This window comes from Neophocaena asiaeorientalis, unplaced genomic scaffold (assembly GCF_003031525.2).
Source record: "Neophocaena asiaeorientalis asiaeorientalis breed wild unplaced genomic scaffold, Neophocaena_asiaeorientalis_V1.1 scaffold62, whole genome shotgun sequence".
NCBI classification, from domain to species: Eukaryota; Metazoa; Chordata; class Mammalia; order Artiodactyla; family Phocoenidae; genus Neophocaena; species Neophocaena asiaeorientalis.
Genome location: NW_020175191.1, coordinates 3,652,999 through 3,669,981, shown reverse-complemented (window position 1 = coordinate 3,669,981; position 16,983 = coordinate 3,652,999).

The window sequence follows — 16,983 nt, the reverse complement described above, 5'->3', positions numbered from 1 at the left end:
TGAAACATCTCCCAGCCCTATTTCAGGAGACTTTCTTATGTCATGCAAGTGTGAAGAGAAAAGGTAACATTAGAGGTTGGTGGGCTAATCAATTCTCTTACTAATTTCACAGGATGGCTGTAACAGATGTTTAGATGGATATTTAACTTCTTTTTAAGTAGATTTTTGTTTTCTACAGGGAGAGAGATTTGGATAAAACTAAGCCTCCCCATGAAGCAGTGGTCCCTGGTCCCGTCAGGCACAGAGTACTGGGAATTGCTGAGTTTCCACTGAGGCTGGCCATTGAAGGGCGGGGTTGCCCTGGAGGCACAGTGGGGTGGGCTGGTGGGCCTGCCAGTGGCTCAAAGAGGTGAGCATCTTCAGCAGTGAGATGCAGGATGCTGATGTACCACTGGGGTCCTCAGTCTGCATTTCAGCAAGATCCCACCTCAGGTCATCGCTATGCACATTCAGCTAGGGAAGCACTGAGCTAACATTCCCGCCTCCCTCAAGGAGTGTTTGAAATTCCAGGCAGAGAAGTTCTGGGATGGAAGCAGCCCATCCACAGTGACTCTCCACATATCTGCCCACCACCATTCAATCTCGCTGGGATTTTTTCATTATGGAGAATACATCTAATTCTCAGGCTGAACTTCCAAAAAAATCTCCCTCTGTCTCTCTCTTTTCACATGCTTGAGACACTCTCACAATTTCCCAATAGATGAAGTTAAAGGGAGGTCAGTAGATTAGTTTAAAAAGAAAGCTTTGGAATCAGAAGAACTGGGTTTCTGTCTTGGTTCTGTTTTTTTCCCAGCTGTGTGAACCCAAGAAAACTCTTACACTATCGAGCCTTGGTTTTCTTTCTGTGGAATGAGGATAGTAAGAGCACTTACTTCATGAAGCTATAGTGAGGATTAAATTTTTTCCTAGTCTTTTTTAGAAATTTATTTTATTGAAGTATAGTTGATTTACAACGTTGTATTAGCTTCTGCTGTATAACAAAGTGATTCAGTTATACATATCTTTTTTGTATCCTTTTCCATTATGGTTTATTACAGGATATTAAATATGGTTCCCTGTAGGACCTTGTTGTTTATCCATTCTATATATAATAGTTTGCATCTGCTAATCCCAAACTCCCAATCCATCCCTCCCCCACACCCCCTTCCCCACGATTAAATTCTAAAATATGTGCAAAGTGCTGTCACAGTGTAAGTGCCCAACAATCGACTGCTATCATTGCCATTATTAAGCAATAATATTGTCATAATTCCTTACTCATTCATCCCAGGAATACATTTTCACTTTAGTACTCTGTTGGTAACTCACTGTGGGTATCTGGAAATCCTACTTAACAAAAAATTAATCTTCTAACAGGGTGCACTATGAAGAGGAGTATTTATTTGTAAAACCTGAAGAAACATACCGATGAAATTGTATAGTAGTCCCAGGGGTAAAAGGCTTTAAAAGACTCATTTCAAATCATTTGCATTGTGCCGATTTAGGATTTTATTCCATCTATTTGCAAAAGTGTTGACTTTGTGCCAGTCACTGGGCAAATAAGATATGGTCCTGTCCTCAGGCAGGTCACAGGGTAGTCGGGGAGAGAGACACATGGACGAGGAACTGGAGTCACTGAGGACATGGGCACTAGTGGAGCATAACTAGCTTGAGGACACAGATGGGAGCAAGGAGGGCCAATGTCAGTCCTGGGGAGGAGGCAGGGAAATAGTGATTCTGAAGAGACTGAATGAAGGTTTCAGATTGGACAACTAAAAGGAAGGGAAAGTGTATTTTGGGCAGAGGAAAGAGAGGCATAAAGGGAGGGTGTGTGTCTTACATATTGCTGGTTAGCAGAAATCCTAGTATGAAGAGTTTTAGCATTCACACACAGGAGTTTACTCTGTAGCCAGCAGGCAGTCACTGGAGCATTTAAGGAGTGGAGTGTTGAGGTCAGATTTGAGTTTCTGTAGGATCCCTCCAGTGACCATGAAATAGAACAGAAGGGTAGACTACAGATATAGCTATAGCAGCGAACAGAGAAAAAGGGCAGCACTGGGGGATAGTTAGAAGCTAAAATTGGATATGGAAGTAAGAGAAATAAAGGTGGTAAAAATGATTCCCAGAGTGCCAAATACGTGGAAATATCAGCAAACAGTTGGGTACACGAGTGTGGCAGACACCAGTCTGTGTTTCCATAACAATCATCCCTACATCCCTTTTTCATCCTGCTAGAACCCCAATTTATTTTACAGGCAGAGATCCTTTGAAATTAGAAAGGTATAGGCCCAACCGCTATGGATGAATTATGACTGTTTTAAACCAGTTGTGCAATCTGATTCCCTTTGGCCACTTTGTCAAATTGTGGGCAAGTGACTCATTTATTCTGGCTAATCAAACATAGTGAGGGGTTGCCCTGGATGAAAAAAAAGACACACCATCTGGGGAAATAACCCCATATCCAACACGTCTGCTTGCAGCCACCATCTTGTGACATGAGAGAAGAGCATGAGAACAAAGCCAATACACAGAGGATGGTGGAGCAGAGAGTGACACCTGGTCCCTTGTTGCACCTTTGAACACTGGGATCATAGGTAGGTACTATATCAGATAGCATCTACTATCTTTGAACTTCTTGTTAAGTAAGATTAAAATGTTCTGCTCTTTTAAGGCCTCTGTTTTATGTAGGATAGGGTATAATGAGGTAATAAGTAGACTTCCAAAGCAATGGCTCAAATATGATAGACATTTATTCCTTGCTTTTGAGTGGATGAAGCTGGATGTTGCAGGTGGGTGGTGGTTGAAGACCCAAGGACACAAACTAATGTGGGCTCTGCTGTTTTCAACATGTGGCCTCTAGGGTGGCTCTGAGCAAGGAATCACACCTAGCCAAAGGGAGGAAGAGGACAGAGACGCCTGGTGGTGAGGTTTTGTGGACCAGGCCTATAAACAGCACACATCACTTCCACTCACATTCCATTGAAAATAACAGAGTCATATGGCCACCTCTAACTGCAAGGGAAACTGAGAAATGTCAGCTAACTAGGAAACAGCATACCAGCTTCTATATATGGAAGGATGGATTTTGCCAACAGCTAAGAGTCTCTGCCACACCACGGTACATTGAATTTTATTGTTGTTGTTACTTGCAATTGAAAGAATTCCTAACGGTTCCAATGGATCTGGAGTTTAGGGGAGACCTTGTGGTGGGTTATACAATTTTTCCTTGACTATAGTATCTGTAGTTTTCAAGACATATCATATGTGATAAGTAAGAGCAACAGAGTGGATGACATCACTCAGGAAGAATGTAGCAAGTCAGAAGAGACACAGATATAGAGCCCTTTAATTGTCCACGGGACACATCTAATCCAGAAGAATCCCTCCTCACTGCCTGTGAAAGAACAAATCAGACATTTTGGTGGCCTAGAGGGTCTTGCTTTAGGTTGAGTGGACTCGTAGCTCAGATGTAAGAACAAGACTATACAGGGTTGTCCAAGGAATTTTGTTTTGGGGTGCTTCTGGATATTAAATCCAAGTAGGGCTGTCTTTGCCTCTGTTTTCTTTCTATAAGGCACTAAGTTTGATAAACAGCTGAAAAAAGTCTTGAGCAAGATGTGTTCAACTTCCTTCCTTCTCTGATGAAGATATTTTATGTGGACACCTAGCAACCCAGATCCTGAAATAACTCAATGTGAGAAATGCTCCAAGTGCAATTCTGTTCCTTCCCCTCTTCTTTATCCTCACTCCTGAGGCTTCATATTGGGAGACTCTGACTTTTCTGGTTTTAACTATCTAAACCCTCAAGAGAAGAAGAAAGAGATGTTATGAACTGGAAGTTTCCTCCGTCAGAAATCTACATTGGCATTTGAATTTCCTTGGAAGGGTGTCCTCATTAGGCAGTGGTCTTTGGCGATAACTTTTACCATTTTATGGAGTACTTATTGATGACCCCAGAACCTGAGCTGATACAGCCTGCAGGTCTCGTGGGTTGTGACTTATGCAGCCATAGACAGACTGTCAGATGTCCTCCATCTAACTGTCCTCCAAACACTGTCCCTTCAAAGCTCCCAATCACAGTGGCTAAGCAAAAAGAGAACACTCAGCTGTGACTTGGTCTGGAAACTTGGGGTATAGGCACTAATTAGCTAGAGTTGTTTCTATTTATTATTAAAATAAATTCCACAAGGGCAGGAGCCATATTATATATGCATTTCATTATACCACACTCCCACTGTAAAATGAGGATAATAATAACCAGCATACATGGCATTCTTAGTGTAAGCCAGGTATCATGCTATATGTTTTACCAGAGGTATCTCATTTAATCCTTATAAAAACTTTATCAGGTAGGTAGTATTATTATTATCTTTTTCCAGATGAGGAAACCAAGGCTGTAAGAGGTTACATAGTCACTCAAGTATTCAAGTATTTGAATAGACTTGAACTTGAACTCAAGTTCAAGTATTTTGAACTCAAGTGTTCAAAAATGGTTGGGCCAGGATCCAAATCCAGAGGTCTGAGTAAACCTGACCCTAGACCACCCCCATTAATCCTTGTTGTGAGGATTAGAGACCTAGGTAGAGCACCTTGCTGACACTCAGCAAGTGCTCAATAAATGGCCATTATTGTTATGTCATTGTTTCTACTTTATAAGGCATTGTGTGATGATCTTATAAGATTGCAACATGGTCTTATATTAGACAAGCTGTTTTGTTTCTTGTGTGACTATGAGGAAACTGTGCAAAGTTGATTCCTTTGTTAGGAAATGTGTGGATTTTGTGACATGGTAACAACTGAGGTCTTGGTGACAGGCAGTATCTGAGGGTCCAGAGAAATAAAGGCCCCAACAGTCAACCTCCTGGGGTTCAAAGCATTAAGGATTTTCTTACCGGTAGTATTGATGATCCCTTGGAGAGCAACATTAAATTGAATTTATCATTTATTTTAATAAGCTTTCCTTAATAAAGCAACTTTTCCAATAAAAAAAGTAAAAAATGAAAACTTGGAAAATGCAACAAAGTAAAAAGAGGAAAAATCAACATGATTCTACTGCTGAAAGACAGTCCCATTGACATTTTATTCATTTTTTTATTTGTTTGCTTTGTTGATAGCATGAGAGACCCTCAAATTCCCATGCACCTGAGTCATCAAATTTTCTAAATCTGGCCCCTTTGGCTTGGGACAGGAGAAGTCCTGCTATTGGTTGGTTCCCAGTTCTAGAGTCTCAAGGGTGCATTAAGACAGATCCCAGCAAGGCAGCAGCCAGAGGGGCCCCTCTGGATAGGGTGACAGAGGCCTTGATATCTCAGGGAAAAGCACTCAGCTCTGAGCCAGTATTCTACACAAGGGTTGACCCAGTCCAGGAGGAAGTTTTCCTGGGCCCAGTTCCCACCCTCATGGTCACATCATGGTGACGCAACAGGAAGCCGGTGTCCCCAGAGCCCAGGTCTCTCACAGGAAATTGTTGTCAGAGGTTTCTGCATGGGCAGGCGGTCCATGCATGCTGGGTTCACAGCAGTATTCCCAACCCACAGGATTTGTTCACGGGCTGGAAGGCGGCCTCAGGGCTACACTGCGGCATTTCCCCAGCCTGGTCCTCATGCTTGCGGTAATGTCTGCAGTGATGCCATAAATCAGCTCTGCTCTGCGCTTTCCCCATGTTTCCAAATGGGTTACCCTTTAAGCAGGAGTGTGAAATACCTCCTTTCAGATGTCATGTATGAAATAATGACTGGCCAGTGAAAATATATTTTCTAGTTGAAAAAAGTAATATTCTGAAGGCTTGGCTATGTTCTTCCTTTGGTTGACATTTTCTGGGCCATGGAGAGGAAGGGAAGGTCTCCGCCTTCATCTGCTCCCTGGATAGAATTTGCTTCTTGGCAAAGGAGACGAATGGCAGCGTTGCGCTCTCCTGTTGAAGTCTATTCCCTTTTCTCATGTGATCTCCATGCCAGTGATGAGCTTACCCTTCAAGATTCTCTCCACAATGTTCCCTCAGCTAGAGGGAGGAGCCAAGGAATGGGAGTCCAAACACCTGCATGGCAGCTGCAAGTTTTGCCACACCCACGACTCGTCATGAGGCAAACCAACTTACCTCTCGGGGTCCTGAGCTTCCTCGAATGTTTATTCTCTTAACTGGGCAATTTATTCACTAACATTCCTTACAGCTATCAGTCCAAGAGCAAGTGATGCTCATGATAATGATCCTCGGGCACTGCAAGATCCTTAGTCACCTTCCACACTCCCTATAATCTCAGGGCTGTATGCATTTTATTATTCAAATTCCTTGAAGGTTGGTAATCCATGTGCATCACTTATAGAGACTCTAGTAACAAGAATGGTGGAGACCAGAATCAGACATGGAGCATTAACCAAATTCTTTGTCCTTTACATTGAAGATGAGGTCATGGAATGTGTTACAAGAATACCAGCAGGGCTGAAGTGATACATGCGGGACCATAGGCCTGTCGTGGGCACCCCAGGGAGACTTGCTGTAGGCATAGGGCAATGACTTGAGGCTGTAAAGCCCACTCTACTCTATGAGGCGTCATCCTTTTGCTCCATAGAGTAACACAACTTCCGTAGCTCAGAAAGCTTCTTGAGCTTCAGATCGCTCTAACCAGTTCATCCCTCTGCTGCTGACACTTCCCAGTGGTCCTGTGGCATGGTGTGCCCTTTGAGTTCCAGGTTGCTCTGTGTAACTGCATTCAGCCAGTGCTAAATGTACTTCACAATGGGTCACAGGTGGTTGTATTACAATGAGGCCATATCTTAGCCAGTGGGTGGGCCATGGATCAGCTCAAAACCCAAACTGTACATGAAGATTAATGTGATTTGGGGCATAAACCTATGGCTCAGAACCACTCCTCCATAGACCAAAGGCATGGTTTACAGTATGGTGTTTCCTTCTCACTCTGACAGAATATTCGGTGACTTTACCTATTTTTGCAGTTTCACCTGAGGAACCCAAAGAGACAAATAGCTCTTTCTAAAGAAGCTTCTAGACCATGCATGTAGGATTTGTTAAGAGATGGCTCGACACCAGTTCTATGGCCTTGTCCCATCACCCACCTCCAGCTGGAGCTTGTTTGAGGATGCCGGGGAGTCAAGATTCCTTCAAAGTGGCTCATCAGAGGGTCCTGTGTGTTCCCTACCCTCCTTGTGAGAGTTGGAGGGAGGTTTTTTCTTGTCCCTGCTTCAAGCCAGGTCAGGAGGTCCTGCTGCCCCAGTGCTGCTGGGAGAACACAGCAGAGAGGGATGAAAGAGTTCCTGAAGAACACGACTGTATCCCTTGGAATATGGAAAGCACAGACACCAGGGCCTGAATCTCCTCTGGAAAATACGGAAGGAGAGAGAGTGACTAGAGCTGTTTATGAGAGTCGAAAGAGGACAAAGTCTGCCATAGCGCAGGCTGCTCTTTCCTCAGACACTGCGGAAGACAGTTGGGCTTGAACTGTCATGAGAGAACCCCACCCAGCTGGGGCAAATGAACCCCAGCATGAGCTACCTGGTGGGGCAGGAGCTGCCAAGAGCTGGAGTCTCCCCCCAAGAGACGGCATCACCCATGACAGTGCAGCATCTGTGGTCTCTTCAGAGCAGGGCCTTGGGAGAACTCACAATAGAGAGAAAAAGCCACGTATGGGCACCAGTTAGGCAGAGGGCACTCACATCTGACTCCAGCAGCTCCGACCCATAAAATAACACTTTGCTCTTTTCCTTTACTTTTCCCTCTCCTGACCCCAACCATAGAGGAGAAAGAAGCAACAGACAGAGAGCTAGAGAGAAGACAGAGCAAAGCAGAGGGGAAAGCAAAGTCCTTGCCTAGGCAGGTCATCAAGCCTGGATAAGGCCTGATGGGGTAGAAAGAAAAAGAATCCTTTGAATTGGATGAGAAGTTGAAGGTTTGGTGTGGTTTAGTTGGGATTGCCCTTTTGCTCCCTAAAAATGAAGAACATTCACACTTGAAATGGACTGAAAAATGTGAGGATCTGCTTACCACATCATCCAGTGCAGGGAGCCTGGCAGAGTGGATTTGAAGGGTAGCAATGAGAGAAAAAGAACTTACTTACTTTCTGACCCAACTTCTTCAGTAAACTGGTCACATTAACATTTGGAATCAGAATTTGCTTCTAGGAAGTTAGTAGACGTATTTTTCTCTGTTCCTTTTGCTAGGTCAATTAAAAGTCCTGGATATTATGTGAAAACAAACAAACACACAAAACAAGAGTCTGAAAGGTAGAGAGAAGGGACAGACTGGCTAGGGACCTTGGGATCTAAAGGGCAACAGAGAGGTGAGTTCCAATGCTTTTCTTTTTGCCTTTCATGTCCTAGACTGTGTGCTAAAGAGGCCAGAAATGTGGAAATGCCAGAGGGTCAGACATAAAAAGCCCCATCAAAGCCTTCTCTCTCTAGCCAGAATACCAGGAAAGAGCAGCCTACCCAGATAAGAAGTTTTTAGACAAAAACTCTTTTACTGCAATCAAACCAAAGGAAAAACTCTTGTCCCCCATCTCCACCAACATAGCCAAGATCAAGTGGTGAGTCTGGACTTCCACCCCCTGTAAGCGATGATGAGGTGCCCCAATCCACCCCACCTGGTGTCTTAGTGGTGCCAGAGGACGCTGAATAGGGAGCTGGGACGTTCATTCCCACTGGTTACCTTAAAAAAGAGGGAAAATCTCAAATAATCTAGGTACCCATATCAAGAATCTAGAAAGTAGAAGAACAAAATAAACCCAAAGGAAGTGAAAGGAGAAATAATGAAGATAAGAACAGAAATCAATGAAATTGAAAACAAAAACAATGGAAAAAAATCAACGAAACAAAGAGCTAGGTTTTTTTTTTGTTTTTGTTTTTGTTTTTGTTTTTTCGGTACACGGGCCTCTCACTGTTGTGGCCTCTCCCGTTGCGGAGCACAGGCTTCGGATGCGCAGGCTCAGCGGCCATGGCTCACGGGCCCAGCCGCTCCGCGGCATGTGGGATCTTCCTGGACCAGGGCACGAACCCGCGTCCCCTGCATCGGCAGGCGAACTCTCAACAACTGCGCCACCAGGGAAGCCCAAAGAGCTAGTTTTTTTAAAAGATCAATAAAATTGGCAGACGTCTAGAAGGGCTGACAAAGAAAAAGAGAGCAGGCTTAAATTATTATTATCAGGACCAAAACATGGGATATCACTATAGACTCTGCAAACATCAAAATGATAATAAAGGAATATTACAAACACCTCTTCAGATGTAAGTCTGGTAAATTAAGTGAAAGGGATCAATTTTTCAAAGAACACAGACTACTGAAACTCACCTCATATGAAATAGTTAAACTATTAGGGAAATCACATTCATAACTTAAAATCTTTCAAAGAAGAAATCTCCAACCCCAAATGGTTTCACTAGGGAATTCTATCATATGTTTAAAAAAGAATGCCAACTCTACAGACTATCTTATAGAAAATAGAATGGGGGGGGGAAATACTTTCCAATTCATTTTATAAAGTTAGTATTACCATAACACTACAACCAGACATTGAAAGTACAAAAAAAAGAAAACCACAGACCAACATACCTCATAAATTTAGAAGCAAAATATTAACAAATAGAATTTAGGAATACATAGAAAGAACTATATTCCTTGAGCAAGTGGGGTTTGTTTCACAAATGGAAGGCTCGCTCCTTATTTGAAAATCAATCAACAAAATCCACTTTATTAATAAGGTAAAGAAAAATCACATGATCATCTTAATTGATGAAGAAAAATATTTGACAATATTTAACACCTATTTATGATAAAAACACTGAGAAAACTGGGAATAGAGGGAAACGTCCTCATCTTGAAATTGAACATTAACCAAAAAATTACAGCTTTCTCTCTAAGAGCAGGAACAAGGCAAGATTGTCTTCTCTCACCTTTTGTACAATATATTGCTGGAAATTCTAACTAGTGCTATAGACAAGAAAAGGAAATAAAGGCATACAGATCAGAAAGAAACAAAGAAAACTACCCATTTTTGCAGATGACATGATTGTCTATGTGGAAAATCTTAAGGAATCAACAAAAGAAACCTCCTAGAACCAATGCATGTGTTCACCAAGGTCACAGGCTACAAAATAAATGTATAAAAACTAACTGCATTTCTATATACTAGCAATAAACATGTGGATACTGAAATTTAAAACACCATACCATTTACAACTACTCAAAAAAGTACTTAGGTGCAAATCTAACACCACATGTAGAGAACTTGTATGCAGAAAACTACAAAACATTGATGAAGGAAATCAAAGAAAATCGAAATAAATGGAGAGACATACTATGTTCATGAATTGGAAGACTTAACTTAATAAAAAGGTCAGTTCTCCCCAAATGGAATTCATATTAAATTCCCTGCCAGACTTTCTGTAGATATATACAAGAGTATTCTAAAATTTGTATGGAAATGCAAAGGAACTGAGAAAGTGAAAACAATTTTTAAGAATAAAATCTGTGGCGTCCATCTCCCCAGTTTCATGACTGGTTATATAGCTAGAATAATGAAGATTGTGTGGTATGGTGGAGGGGTAGGCACATAGACCAATATAAGAGAATAGAGAACCCAGATATAGACTCACACAAATATACCAGACTGATTTTTGATAAGGTTGTAAAAGCAATCTAATAAAGGAAAGATAGCCTTTTTAACAATGTTGGAACAATTGGTCATCCAAGGGCAAAATAATGAACCTAGATCTAAGTCTCATATCTTATACAAAAATAAACTCAAAATGGACTATGGGCATAAATGTATAAAACCTTAAAACTATAAAACCTTTAGGAAAAAAGAGAAAAATCTTTGTGATATGGGACCAGGCCAAGGTCTTAGACTTGACACCAAAAATGCAATCCATAAAAGGAAAAGTTGATAAAATTGATTTCATCAAAATTAAAAACTTTGGCTCTGCAAAATACCTTGCTAAGAGAATAAAGAACAAGCTACAGACTGGGAGGAAATATTGTCAAAACACAAATCTAACAAAAGACTAGTATCTAGAATACATAAAGAACTCTGAAAACTCAACAGAAAAAAAAAAAAACCCAAACAATCCAATTAGAAAATGGACAAAAGACATATACAGATATTTCAACATCATTAGTCATTAGGAAAATGTATATTAAAGCTGCAATGAGATATTATTAACATAAAATTGACTAAACTAAAAAATAGTGACAATGTCAAATGATGGCAAGAATCCAGTGGGAAACTGGATCACTCATATATTGCTGGTGAATATGTGAACTGGCACAGTCACTCTGGAAAACAGGTTGGCAGTGTCTTAAAAAAACTAAGCATGTGGCTACCATCATGCAACTCAGTAATTGTACTCTGGGCATTTACTCCATAGAAATGAAAACTTATTTTCACATAATACTTATTTACAAGTCTTCATACAAGTTTTATTTGTATTAAGCAAAAACTGAAAACCACTTAGATATGTTTCAAAATGTACCATGTCCATACCATGGACGACTACTTGGCAATAAAAAAGCATGGATTATGGATATAATTGAGAACGAATTTCTTAATTATACATTGATATGTTGAGAACAACTTTAAAGATGAGACTGAGTAAAATGGAGACACTAACATTTTTTTAAGGAAAGCATTTTCCATCATGAACTCTATTAAGACAATTTCCTGTAAGTACTATTAAGCCATTCCAAAATTTTCCATGGTCCTTTTTATTTTATTAGAAGTATTTTATTAGGATTAATATTTAAATATTTAATGAAGATTTGATTTGCCAATTTGTTCTGATTATAGCTTCTGCCATTTTTTTGAGTGCCTTCCTCCTGGTGTCAAATTAATAGATGTAGATTTTATCTGACAGGTTTGATTTTTCCATTAGTTTTTCTCTGGTGACAAATTTTACTCTACAGAGTGTCAGCCAATGTCTGTTTTAGCCTCAGACAGGTAAGGACTTAATAAACGTTAGGTGCTGTTATTATGCATTGTGACAGTATTCTTTACAAATTTGTTTTGAGATATAATTACATTCCACAAAATTTTAATGTGCACATTTCAGTGGTTTTGAGTATATTCATAAGATTTTACAACAATCGCTATTTAATTCTAGAACATTTATCACCCCCCCCGAAAAAAAACCCCCTCCATATCTGTTACCAGTCACTCCCCATTTTCCCCTCCCTCCAGTCCCTGGCAACCACTAACCTACTTTTTGTCTCTATGGGTTTGCCTATTCTGGACATTTCATATACGTGAAATCACACAATATGTAGACTTTTGTATCTGGCTTTTTTCACTTAGTATAATGTTTACAAGGTCCATCCATATTGTAACATATATCAATGCTTCTTTCTTTTTTATGGCCGAATAATCAATTGCATGGCTATACCACTTTGTATATACATCGTATGGATATACTGTTTTGTTTATTCATTCATCAACTGATAGATATTTGCATTGTTTCTGCTTTTTGTCTATTATTAATAATGCTGCTATGAACATTTGTGTACGAGTTTTTGTGCTGACATGTTTTCAGTTCTCCTAGATAGTTACCTAAAAGTGGAATTGCTGGAACGATTCCCACTTTCTCCGCCTACTAGTCAATACTTGTTATTGTCTGTCTTTTTGATTGTAGCTATTCTAGTATCCACTAGGTTGTGAAATGGTATCTCATTGTGGTTTTGATTTGTATTTCCTAATGACTTTGTGTTTGTATTTCCCTAATGTCTAATGAGGTTGGGCATCTTTTCATGAGCTTATTGCCCATTTGTACATCTCTTTCAGAGAAGTTTCTATTCAAATTCAATTTTTAATTGAATTATTTGTCTTTATTCTTGAATTATATGTTCTTTATAGATACTGAATACAAATCTCTTAGCAGATATATGATTTGCAAATATTTTCCCTCCTCCTCTGAGCTGTCTTTTACTTTCTTGATGGCATCCTCTGAAGTACAAAAGTTTTAATTTTTGACAAAATCCAATGTTTTTGTGTGTGTGTTTGTGCTTTGGATATCCTTAAAAACTATTAAATATCCAAGTCACAAAGATTTACACCTATGCTTTCTTTTATTGTTTTAGCTCTTACATTTAGGTCCATGATCCATTTTCAGTTAATTTTGTATATGGTTTAAGGTAGAGGTTCAACTTCATTCATTGCTTGTGGATATCTAGCTGTCTTAGAACCATTTGTTGAAGATCGTTCTTTACACATTGAATTGTTTGGGCACCCTTGTTGAAAAGCAATTGATGTAAATATAAGAGTTTATTTCTCGACTACCAGTTCTATTCCATTGATCAGGATGTCTACCCTTATGCCAGAATCACACTTTCTTGATTACTGTAGATTTGTAGAAAGTTTTCAGATCAGGAAGCATGATTCTTCAAACTTTGTTCTTCTTTTTTAAGATTGTTTTGGTTATTCTGGGTCCCTTGAGTTCCATATAAATTTTAGGCACAGCTTGTTAATTTCGTTTTAAAAAAGCAGGGGGGAGCCGGGATTTTAATAGGAATGTATTAAATCTCTAAATCAGTTTGGGGGATTATTGCTCTCTTAACAATATTAAATCTTCTGATCCATGAACATGGGATTGACTTATTTATTTAGGTCTTTAATTTCTTTCAATGATGTTTTGTACTTCCTAGTATATAAGTCTTCCACTTTTTCTGTTTCTCTACAAACTGGATAAAAGACTGATGGAATTTATTTTTAGTTAACACATGAGAAATTTTTCTCATATTTGTAAGACAGAATGAGCGAGGCAGAGAGAAAGATGGTGCGGAGGGAGACTGAGAGAGAGGCTGGAGCTATTAACGGTGAATCTCAAGTTCCGTTCTTGAGTGTCTGGCAACGGCAAGGCAAAGTGAGAATATTTAGGTGTCACAAAGGCAGAGTATAAACTTTCAAAGTACCCAGCTGTGGCAGTAAGAGATGGAGTGAGGCAAGGAAGGCCTTTCACACACTTCAAATATACCTCATGGTTGGTCCTCTCAACAGTAACCTCTCAGGGGAACTTTAATATTTCCAAGAACTTTTCCGTTCTGTAATCACCTGAATTCTGTCACTAATAATATAGGATGGGAATGTTTCCCCCAATTCTTCCCGACCTGCCAAGCTGCAAAAGGCCATTGATGCCAAAAGTTCTCATTTAATCAGCAGATACCAGTCCAGGAATGGCCCGCCTTTCACGCCAGTATGCTGTGGCAAAGGCAAGGAAGGCAGGAGTGGCTGGGAACAAAACAGCAGCAGGGGCTCTCTTGAGTCTGAAACTGAGTTGTGGGAAAAAATACCAAGAAATCCCCTTGGAAAGAATGAGACAGAATCCACATAAAAGATTTTGTTGCTTATGACAAACTCCTAGTGCTCACATAAAATTTTCTAGAAAATAAGCTAATATTATAAATATGCGATATATATGTGTATACATATGTATACACACACACACATACACACACACAGACACACACACACACACACCCTGACGTATTGACTAGGCTGCATTTATAGTGTGCTCCTGAGAAGAAACGATTTATTTCAGTCTAAACATCTTTAAATGCACATGGAAAAACAATTTCAGGAATCCAGTTTTTCTGAGGTGGTCTCTCAGTCCCTCTCTATTTTATTCAGGATAATTCTACTATCATAGACTAGCGCAGATATTGATATTTAATTTACAGACGTGTTACTCCTCAATTTACCGGAATATTTTTGCCACCACCGTTTTAAGGAGTGGTGCTTCACAAGACGCTTGAGATATTTTATACATATGACATCATTTGTCTTCCCAATATTCCTGGGAGTAGATAAAAAAGAGAGCAGACAAGTTAAGAAACAGGTTTATTCCCCTCATTATACAGATGAGGAAACAGACATGAGGAAGGAAATGGACTTTCATTCATTCATCAGTTTCTTCATTCATCAGTTATTTACTGAGAGCCATGAGGTATTAGGCTCGCATCTCGATGCTATGGTTATAGTAACTGTCTTGGTCCCTCTTCTCATGGAGTTTTTAGTCTTACAGATTGCTGTTTTCAAAATGCAAGTCTGACCGTGTGGCAGCTTTGCTTAAATTATTTCTAGGGTTTTCCACAGGTTTCAGAATAAAGACTAAAATTCTTATGCTGACTTGCAGTGTTTACGTGGTCTTACCACATATCCAGTAATATTAGCCTCATCTAATGTCTGCCTGCATATCCACCAAAGCTTCAGTGGTTTTGTTGTTTTGAGAGAATGTATTTATTTAATTTCAGTTTTTATTTTTATCAACGTTTTACAAGTATTTAGTTCAAAGAGTTAATATTTTAATAGTCTTGTTATAAAGAATAACAGCCCCCTTTTTCCAGACTCAATCACTTTTAAGTCTTCAGTCAATTCTTTTGATATTGATTTCCTTATCTCTCGATAACATTCTTGTATTGCTACGTCTCCCCTTTTCAGTGTTAAGCAGTATCTATTGACTTCACACTGAGGGGTATGAGGCTCTAGTTTTACTCCCCCTTCTATCTCCACACACATCCTGTTCCCATCACTACAGACTGTCAGGACTTCTCTTTCTAAATCCAGATTTTAAAATCAAAAGCAGACTTTATGTGCTACAAATTATAGCATAAAGTTATATTTATTTGTTCCTGGTTCAGAAACATCTCAATAGAAGGCTCAGTACAGGGGGAAAAAAGAGACTTTAGTTTAACGGATTTTGTTTTCACTGAAAGGAATCTTAGGGACCATTTCTTCCTCTTTTAACTTCAGAGATACTGATACCTAGGTTCAAGGTCATGTGGAAAATGGATGACAGACAGGGGACCAGCAAGTAGTTCTCCTCACTCCATTTCCAGTGCTCTTTAGCATATGCCACGCTGCTAACAAACTTTTAATTAAGATGAATTTAGGACTGATCTCTGAGCATCAGGAAATTTAAGCTGTTTGCCTAACAGTCAATAAATGCTTTTGTTTCATGTCAGATATTAGATCCTCTTCTCAGCTGGGAACCTGGGGCCTCTGCACATCCCACAGGAGCTGTCAAAGGCTGCTGAACCTCTGTATTGCACTTTTCTTCAGTTTTATTCTTCCTTGGAAAAAGAATAAAATCAGTTAGCTTCAGAAATTTTGGGAGAAGACATTGTGTATTTTACACTATGGGAAAAATCATAGCAAATTGAGCCCATCTTTCATTCATCACTCTGGGAATATCCAGTTTTGGGGGGAGAAGTAACTAAACACCTGCATAACTTTATATCCACTTCTGTAATGAAGTCAGAAAACAGACCTGTTGGCAAGAAATGCATCTTTAGGGGTGACTTCTCATCCTTTCCTGCACCTCTCCCTTCTCTCTCCACCTCTAGATCAAGTGATAGCTGCTCTGTGTTTGAAATTCTGCTACATCCTGTCTCCTTAAATATCATTGGTCTCGAAATTTTCCACTCTCACTATTGGTTCAAATACTTCATTGCTCAATAAAGGGTGATAAAGAAGAAAGATGAGATTAAACGGTGTAGTGAGGGGGAGGAAAGAGAAAGGAAATATTATTGATAGGTTAGCATCTAGATGGTCAGGCTACTCAAGATGGCTGCTCTCTTGTTCTCTGTACATCCCCTGCTTGACCAGTCCCTACTTCATTCACACCCTACTCACCTGACTGACCTTCCCTCTTAATCATAGAGCCTAATCAGTACTTAACCTCAGCCCCAGCAAATGACTGTTCTAATCTTTAGATCAGAACTATCTCCACTTCAAAGGGGCAGTGAGGGGCATGTTCCTCTGCTGGTTTCCCAGGTAACTGACTGTTGACCTGACTGTCAATTCCTCCTATAACTGATAACACACATAGTCCCCCTGTGCCCTGACCCCGCCCTCCGCCATGGAGCAAATCCTGCTGCCATGTCCTGCTTGAGGTCTGCCACGCACAGTGGGGTGTCGCTCCAGAACCTTGCTTCAGACGTGTAAGATCCCACCATCCGTTAAACCATTGATACCTCTGTCCTCTGTCACTGACTCCAGGCTCCTTCTT